This window comes from Vigna umbellata, chromosome 1 (genome assembly GCF_029865625.1).
Source record: "Vigna umbellata cultivar VRB3 chromosome 1, Vumbellata_1.0, whole genome shotgun sequence".
NCBI lineage: Eukaryota > Viridiplantae > Streptophyta > Magnoliopsida > Fabales > Fabaceae > Vigna > Vigna umbellata.
In genome coordinates, this window is record NC_142165.1 from 32,804,759 (window position 1) to 32,814,620 (window position 9,862).

Sequence of the window (9,862 nt, forward strand, 5' to 3'; positions counted from 1 at the left end):
AATGTTCCTACTTAATTCAAGCATATTTGATTATGGTATTCTTATTTAATGACTAGAATAAATGAAAGTCTCGTCGTCATTCATAATGCTAGGTTTTGCAAGTGATGCACGCTATTGCTTCTTTCCATGATTTTCTTTCCACTCTTTCGTTTTTCTCTCATCGACAGTGTTTTCGGTCTGTAACGATTATTTAGACCAATCCAGTATGACATGAACAACTTATAAGCATACAATTTGCCGTAATTCACAAGCCAGGTTTGATTGGGATTGATTTCCATAAAATATATAATTTCATGTTTGGAAGTGTTAATTAAATCCATACAATTATCACGGTATAGTTTTAATATTTTAGAATTAATATTTAAATATAAGTAGCAGGATCACAATTATTACCGTAATAGAATTATTGCGGTAAATACAATTCTTATTGACTATAAGACTATAACTTGTTGAATGTCTAATGAAGTTCCATCTCCTATTTTAATAAATCTCAAATAAAAATTAATTAAATAAAGCGAGCGCGATGAGAAAGTATGTTGGGAAATTCATATCATCATTCTAAACAAATGAATAAAAAGGTAATTATAAATATATTAATATATTCGTATGAAATAAAAATAAATTCCTACAAATAATTAATATTTTGTTAATCTTGTGACATAATTAAATTTTACAATAATATAAATTATTATAATCTAGAAACACTAATATAATTATTATACATAGAGCATTTGGTGGAATTTTGTAGAGAGATTTTGGGAGATTCTTCCTGTTAGATGTTTCGTAGACCAAAATGGGATTAAGGGGTTTTAACGTCCGATATTTTGGCCTTTTGACGTCCGCCGTACGCCCGACGTTTATGTGGGTGACGTCGCTCAGACGTCCGTTGTGGCAGGACGGACGTCTCTGTAAACGTCCGTTGTGTCAGCACGGACGTCTACATGAACGTCCGTTGTGTCATGACGGACGTCGACATGAACGTCCGTTGTGTCAGGAGGGACGTTTACATGAACGTCCGTTGTGTCTGGACGGACGCCTATATAAACGTCCGTTGTGTCTGGACGGACGTCTATATATACGTCCGCCTCCTCCCCCCTGACGTCTACCTTGCTGAAATGTTTTAGGTAGGAGCTGGGGGGTGGACGTCCGTGTGTGCACTGACAGACGTCTGTAGACGTCCGACTGTGCACTAACGGACGTCTACTGGGCGTTTTTTTTTTAAAAATTAGTTTATTTTTTCAATAAAACCACACCTGAAAAGCAGAAAAATGTCCCAGAACAATTTTGCAATAATATAAAAATGCGTTTTATATAAACAAAGTTCTACTTAATGTGGAGTTCAATCCACTACCAAACTATCAACATAAAACTTAAACTAAAAAACTAAACAATGTTCAACAAGAAATATAACTATTCCTAACTCCATCTTTGCAGAAGATAAGCGGTCCACTCCTGCCTTATCTGTTTAATTGTGTCTTCTGTAATAGGCGATGTAGTCTTGAAGCGCTGCAAAATTCAACAAAGATTCATTATTGTTTCATATATAGTTGTAGATGAATATGATTTGTAATGTATTGAAGGTATACATCATTACCTCATTCCAGTCATCTGTAATGACTGCTCGAATGATGGTCTTAATCCAACACATCACATAGAAGCCACATTCCCATGAATCTACCTGGTCGAGACTTTAATTAATTTTTAATATATTTCATAAAAGATCTGTTTCGACTTTTGGTTTAAATCGACTTGTTTAGATCTTTCGTCTGGATTGACTCAACTTGATCGCTCAACTTCGAGTTCATTCTGCTTGACCTTTCACTTGTAGACCGATTCGACTAGACCTTTAGTTTAGGCCTACTCGGCTTAATCCTAGGCCTAAGATGACTTAAATCAAGTCAACTCGCTTCAACCATCAACCTGAGTTGACTTGACTCAAACTTTGGTCTAGGTTGACTTCGTCTCGACTCTTTAGTCCGAACCAACCTTTGACTTAAGTCAACTCAGCTCGAACTTTAGTTCATCAACTTGACTCAACCATAAACCTATATTGACTCGGGTAGACCTTTGGCTTGAGTAGACACATCTCATTTGTGTCTACTGAATTTAACCTTTAATTTGTACTAACAAAAGGAAAATTTAGAGAAACCAATAGACCATACAAAAAGAAAAGGAGAAAATTAAAAGTGAGGCCCAACTTGCCATTCTAGAGAAGGAACTTAGAATTTTAAAACAAAACATGAGATGATAGAAGATAAATTAAGAGAAGAAGAGAGGAAGACAAGAGAAGAAAAAAAGAACAAAAGGAGAAAAAGGAGCAAGAAAAGGAGGAAAGAGATAAGAGAGAAAAAGAGGAAAAGGAAATATTGCCCAAAGATAATGTGTTACGACAACCACCTCTCATCCCCTCAACAATAATCGAAACCAAGATGATAAAAGAAGTTTTTCAATCTTTGAACTTCTCTCAATTTATCATTAATTCATCTTTCTTAATTCTAAATTTTATTTATGAGAACTTTTCAACTTCATTTCCTTCCATTGTTTTCAACTCATCATTGAATTTTTCAATATCACACTTTGAGTTGATGTTACAATTATCCCAAAACAATTTTATGAAGTAGACCTTGAAGGTTTTGAAGGAAATTCTTTCAAAATTAACATACAACATTCTTCTAATTTTTCATTTATGTTGAGATTGTTGATAGGGGGAGCACAGGTTTAGCTGAACCCACAATCTCAATGATAATTGTGTTTTTTATTATGACAACACATAATTAATAATAACACATGTATGTACTGTGTTATACATGTAATATGCTTTTGATTACTGTGTTATATTTGTTAAAAGCATATTTGTAAACATTATTGTGTTGATTAAAGCATACCACTATGATTGATATGTGATTTTATTTGTGTATGCATAACATATGTTTTCAAAGATGAAAAACCACAAGCACTTTTGTTGAACTTTAAACTGTGACAAAATAACACTTTTTAAGTCGATTAGGGTGAAATCGATTAAAACTCGTGGGTTTGCACAAATACTTTACAAGTGTGCTATGAAATATTTTGAGAAGAAAAGTTTTCAAAAAGTGTGCTAAGTGTTTTCACTTAATCGATTGCATGCAACGTGTATTCAACTAAATTTGTTGTTGATTTGAAAACTGTTTAAATGCTTGACATAACTGTAACAACGGTCATATTTTTGAATATGTTGACTAAGCATTTATGAAAAATCGATTATATTAAATGCGTATTCAATTAATGCATTTGACTGCTATTATTCTGTTGCAACTGTCAAATGTATTCGACTACGTTAATAGTTAAATCGATTAAAATGCGTCTGATGTGTGTAATATTATAAATTGACGCTGATTTGAATTCGGTAAGAACTTTTGGAAATTAACACTTTCGTATCTTTTAGAAAACTCTGCGTGATCTTATAGAGGAAAGAAAAGCTCCAAGAACAAAAGATTGACGGTGGTGATCAAAGACTTGAAGGTTTCTTGCGAAGCAAGGTTTACTGGGTTTGAACGTTTGATCTATCAACACAAAGAGGTGTACGCTACATGATCAAGAAATCTGCAATCGTGAAGATTGGCTGGTGTTCCCTGTTGTGATTACAAGAAGAAGAACTGTGTTCTTGACTTTGATGCTGGCTCAAAGGGTTTGACAACAGAAGAGGGTGTTCTTGTTGCATATTTGTATTGTTTACTGCCTATATTTAGATTAGTGGGTTAGAGAGGTGTTTTACATTTTGACGTAAGGTCGCTGTAAAAACCTTTTTGTAAAAACCTATATCTTTATAGTGCATTGGCTTCCAACTCAGGTTAATTGAAAGGACACTAGATGTCGGCTTGACCGAACCAGTATAAAAACCAGTGTTTGATTTCTCTAATCCCTATCTCTACATATAATCAATTAATCTGTCATTTCATTCGATTAAGCGTACTGTTGCATTATATACAAACTTGCTTGCGTTTCAAGAAATGTTAAAAGACATTCTTCTTTGCGAAACAGATTTTGAAAGCGAACGTTTTAACGCATCACCAATTCACCTCCCTCCTCTTTGTGTGAGAAACTAACCACTCCTTTTTTTTAACAATTGGCACCAAAGCTGTTTTTCATAAGATATTGGAAAAACAAATCGATTAAGATTTTTGTCTAATGAATTCGAACCAGAAAAATGGCTTTTGTTTCTCAAACTTTTGGTAAAGGTGCATCAACAAATAGACCACCTCTATTTGCTGGTGAAAACTATGTATTTTGGAAAATTAGGATGTAAATTTTTCTTGAATCCGTGGACAAAGGTGTATGGGATGCTACACTCAATGCTCCATTTGAACCCACTCATGTTGTAAATGGAAAAACTGTTTTTAAATTTTTTTTCTGAGTGGATTCAAGATGAGAACCAGAGAGCACAATATGATGTTAAAGCTAGAAATGTAGTTGCTTCTACACTAACTATGGATGAGTTTTTTAGGATTTCCCAATGCAAGACTGCCAAAGAAATGTGAAAAATTCTTGAAGTGACACATGAAGGTACTAACGAGGTAAAACGTGCTAGAAAGAACTCTCTAGTGTAGGAATATGAGCTATTCAGGATGAAGGCCAGGGAAAACATCTATGATGTGTAGAAGAGGTTTACACACATTGTCAACCATCTAATGGCTCTCAGGAAATCTTTTGAGAAAGAAGAGATCAACATTAAGATCCTGAATAGTTTAAACAGAAGATGTCAGGCAAAGGTAACTGTTACTTCAGAATCTAGAGATTTAACTAACATGAATATGGAAACCCTTTTTGGCAAGCTTAGGGAGCATGAATTAGAACTCGGAAGGCTGAGGGAGGAAGAAAAAATTGAAGAAAAGAAATCGATTGCCCTCAAAGCCACAAGGTATAATTCCTCCAAGAAGGCTGAATCTAAAGCTGAATCAGATGCAGAAGTATCAGAAAAGGAAATCATGAATATGATGGTGAGAAAATTTAATAGATTCATGAAGAATAGAAATTCTGCGACTGACAATGCAGGTTTTTCAAGAGGAGGAAAGAAGAGTTCAAGAAGAGGAAAGAAGCAACAATGTGCAATGTTATGAATGTGGAAAGGATGGCCACATAAAGCCTGACTGTTCAGACTTGAAGAATACGCAGAAAGCAACCACCAAGTATCCTCAAGACAAAACGAGCAAGCAAAGGAAATCCTACATAGCCTGGGAAAACAGTGATGGAGATTCTTCAAGTGATGATGATTGCAGTGTTGAAGAGGAGTCAAATTTATGTTTCATGGTAGGCTCTGCACACTCTGATGATGACAGTGATAATGATTTCGAGAATGAACCAATCGAAGTCAAGTACCACTAGCTACTAGATGCATTTCAAGAAATACATGTAGAGGCCATGCGACTCCAATACAAGGTGAATCGATTATCTTCTGAAAGGAAAGATTATGAATATAGAATTGATAACCTTGTAAAGGATAATTAAAAGCTGGAAAGTGAATTAGAAGCTGCATTACAATCTGCTAAAACAAATGTTAAGACTGAAATAAAGATTGTTGAAAAGAATTGTCATAACGGTCGTTTGCATATAGATAAAATTGATTACTTAACCAGCACTTTAGCTAAATTCACTCAAGGAAAAGAAAATCTAGATGATGTGTTAAGATCATCTGGAAGAGCAATTAATAGGCAAGGTATTGGCTACAAAGCAAAGAATACTAGGATTAATTTGGAGAACTTTATTGGTCTCAGTAAGCCTATTACAAATGCTTATTTTTACTGCAATACTATTGGCCATAATGTTAGAAATTGCTACTATAGAAAGGTTGGGGTTCCAAAGGGAAAATATAAGTGGATTCATAAGGAACAACCCCCAACAATTGACAAGAAAGGACCCAAGTTCATCTGGGTACTAGCTACAAAACCATTTAATTGTTTTGCAGGTAAATAAGCTGCTGTTGAAGCAAAAACAGTGCTCAAGGATGAACTACAGATGGAATCACAAGTTCTTGAGTCTTTGAATGTGGTAACTGGAAAAAATCTTTTTCACAAACTCATGCATCATAAGTATTTGTATGAATGATTGTTATATGCCTGTTTGATGAGTGTGTTAATTGATTGATCTATTTGTATGAAAGTTTGATTGCACGATTTTTAATCGATTATGTTATGTATAGAGTCGATTATGTTCTTTGTATGTGTTTCTCTATTTCTTGATAATACTGTCAAAACACAAGTCGACTATGGCTTTAATAAAATCGATTAAAATTCTCTGTAATGGGCTCTCTCTGTTTTGAAAGTCTAAAACTATTGAAGTCGTTTAAATTTTGTTTTACCGCGAAAGTGAAAATCTTTCGGTTTCCCTCAAAATTCGTTTTTTACTGGTCTATTAATTCTAAACGGTTTAATCATTCAAGAAGTCCTTATTTTCGAGGAGAATCTCAATTTGGTCCTTTTTTTCTTGGCGTCTCAATTGGGTCCTATTTTTGTGAAAATTGCAACAATTCGACCCCTACCATTAAATTGAACCTAACGGCGTCAGTATCTGATAAACGTGGCACACTGTACTGATTTTTTTTCTTGACGTGTCACGGTGAACTAACTGATGCTGAATGACGTGGATTTATTTTATTTTAAAATTAAAAAATTGAGAGTTTCATGGGATAACCACCCACCGCAGATCTTCTTTCACAGGTTAGAATTTTTTCCTAAAGTTGCACCGGAGACTTCTCTCCCTCCTCCGATTCTACCACCATTCAGATTAACTTACATATAAGGTACTGGAAGGTGTGTTTTCATAACTACTTCGTAAGGTTCAATAGTAGAAAGTTCCAAAATCCCACCAAATCTCAAGGTTCATCAATGGCGTCGTCGCTCACAGTTCTCTTCTTCATCCCCTCCTTCGTCTTATCCTCTTTATGCCATGCACTACCGCGCGAAGCCGCATTTGACGCCGTCGATGTCCTCTTGGATTCAAGGTTCGTATCTATGGCTCTAACACTAGAAGTTGTTCAAGAAATCTGGCCAGCCGTCCCTTGACCTCCTCCGCTTCCACCTCGCACCGTTCCTGCTCACCTCGTCCAGCCTCCGTCTCCTAAGCGTCGACGCAAGGATCCCGACAACGCTCCCCGGTCAGTCTCTCACCATCACAACCTCTCCATCCGATTGCACAACCTTCATTAACAACATAAAACTCACGCCATGGTCAATCTACGACGACGTGGAGAAACTTGCGATTAAGGTGCGAGTTAGGGTTTTTGTAATTAGGGTTTTTTTGGTTTTTGATTTGGGAATTTTCTCAGTTCTTATTTTTTCTTGCAGTGGTTAAAATGTTGGACGAACGATTGGGTTCCTGTGCAGTCTAAGGTGGCTGCCATGAAAGCTGGGCACTGGAGAAGATGAAGGATGGCATTCCAGGAGATGGTAGATGACTACTTTGTCCTTATTTAAATTTTATTTCCCGTTTTTACAGTCCATTTTTTAATTCAAAAATTAAAATAATATACTTCATACATTTCTAATGCCACGTCATTTTAAAAAGACATCATCAACATGCCACGTCACACTCTTCTTAACGGCGTCTTCTAAATTTAACGGTAAGGGTTTATTTGATTCAATTTTACAAAAATAAGGACCCAATTGAGACGCCGAAAAAGAAAGGGACCTACTTGAGATTCTGGACGAAAATAAGGACCTACCGAAAGATTAAATCATTCTAAACAAAGAAGGTTGTCACTCACGCTTTCTCCGCAAACATTGAAATTATTTCCTCTTTGGTATTCTAAGAGCTATCCTCCACACTCTATATCAATGGCATCCTCTTGATCTCAAAGAAAGAAAGTAAAGACACTAGGAACCAAAAATATGAGGAGAGCATCAAACTTGGATGACTGGATTAGCGATGATAGTGCACAATCCAATTTCCTAGACAGTTGGAAGATGAGAAAATTGATTACACACAAGTACATGAAATTGAGTTTCTTCAGGAACAAGGGGTTTGTCTTTCAAAGCTGGTTGAGCAAACAGTCTCAAGAAATTTGTAGAAATGGCAGACCCATGGTACCCTAAGCTTGTAAGGGTATTTTACTCAAATTTCAAAACAAGTGATGGAACACTCTGTTCCAGAGTCAAAGGTATAGATATCAAATTGACTAATGAGGTATGGACGAATATTGCTGGACTTCGGATTGGTCGAGAAAAATGCCATCTACGCATTGAAGGCTTCAAAAAATTCACGGTTTATCAAGACAGTCTAAGGAACCCTGAAGAAGTAAGGGATTATTCTCATTATAAGACTTAAGGCATGAAGAAGGATGACCGACTAACTGTTTTTTTTATCTCATGGATACTGATGTCAAGGGGAAGCAACCATGCCCAAGCCACGATAGAAGACTTGTATTGGCTGAAGGCTATCAAGGAAAACTTTCAAGTTGACTGACCTTCTACTATATCTGAAAACATGCTCAAAGTAACAAGATTGGAGTCAGCTATGCTACCTTACTGCGTCTTCATCTCCAAGGTACTGGTTCACTTTGGGGTAGAATGTATAAATGAATCTAGCGAGTCTTATGGAAGAACAAATATGATTGATAAATTTGCTCTACATCGCATGGGTTTACAACATACTCCTGATGGATGGCAATTCAAAGATGAGTATACTGAAGATGATGAAGATGGTGCATGATCATCTTCTATTTCGTATAGACCCTGCTCAGAATTTAATAAATGCATTATCAAGGAAATACAGTCTCTAAAGATTATGTGCCAAGAAACCAGGCAACATGTTTTGGACATAAAACAACATCTCAATCTGGATAATAAAAATGAAGAAGTTGAGGTTGAGGTAGAATCTGGTGGGGAAGGAAGTACACTAGAAGAAAGTGTCACTGATGAAATGGAAGAAGAAGAGGAGAGTGAGGATGACAATTCTGGTGAAGAGAGCAATAGTGACATGCTTCTTAGTAACAACTTGAAGAAGAAGAATAAGAAAAGAATCTAAAAACAATTAGATGTTTATGTTTTGTGTTGTTTTTGCTTTGTTCTGCTTGTAATGATTGGCATTATATCCACATCGTTTTGGGTTATATCTGATTGTAATAATTGTTTGATCATGAATGAAATCAGTTTTTTTTTTTTCAATATGTGTGTGGATGACTTGTTGCAAATGATGAATTAATCAGATTGGAAATCGATTACACTGTGTATGTATGAAACTTGATACATTTCACTATTACTTTTACATCATTGCATACTTATACATTATCTGTATTTATTACTGTACTACATTGTTACTAAAATACTTGATCTAGTTAAGCCTAAAAGGTTATGCAGGAACAATGTTTGCTAACTGAGCTAGAATGAGAAATCTACAAGACTTTGCAGCAAAGAAATCGATTACGATAGAAATCTAGTCGACTGTGTTTCGTAATTGAGTTTGAAGATTCCAAACTACTATTATTTGATATCTTCTAACCTTTTACTATCTGTTGAATGTTTATGCATTTTATATCTCTGTGTTTATCCACTATGAATATGTTCATGAGATATTAAGTGTTTAAATTGTTTTGGTGATTGAAATTGTATCAATTATGCTCTGATATTACTGTTGTATATTTGCTTTGATACATTGCTTGAATATGCTATTATATGCTCTGATACATACTCTGATTGTACTGCATTGTGCATTTGTCAATTGAAGTTGAAACATGCAAAATGATAGGGGGAGCATTGCATATTGCTAAGTTGTTCACATGTTTCCATTAAGGGGGAGAAAATATTTAGTTCATGTGAATATCATTGATAGGGGGAGCATCAAATTAATTATGTTATCTTAACTAATGCATCTCTATATGTTTGGTTATCTG

The 9,862-nt window shown here is 35.4% G+C and overlaps 1 long non-coding RNA gene across 1 annotated transcript; it reads right to left on the bottom strand.

Annotated features, from left to right (window-relative positions):
- Positions 1 to 1,259: 1,259 nt before the first annotated feature.
- LOC148205190 (uncharacterized) lies at positions 1,260 to 1,683 on the bottom strand. The gene is made up of 2 exons (XR_015786929.1): positions 1,595 to 1,683; positions 1,260 to 1,506 (listed from the first exon to the last, which is right to left on the bottom strand). It is a non-coding gene; the product is annotated as an uncharacterized LOC148205190 (long non-coding RNA).
- Positions 1,684 to 9,862: the final 8,179 nt, after the last annotated feature.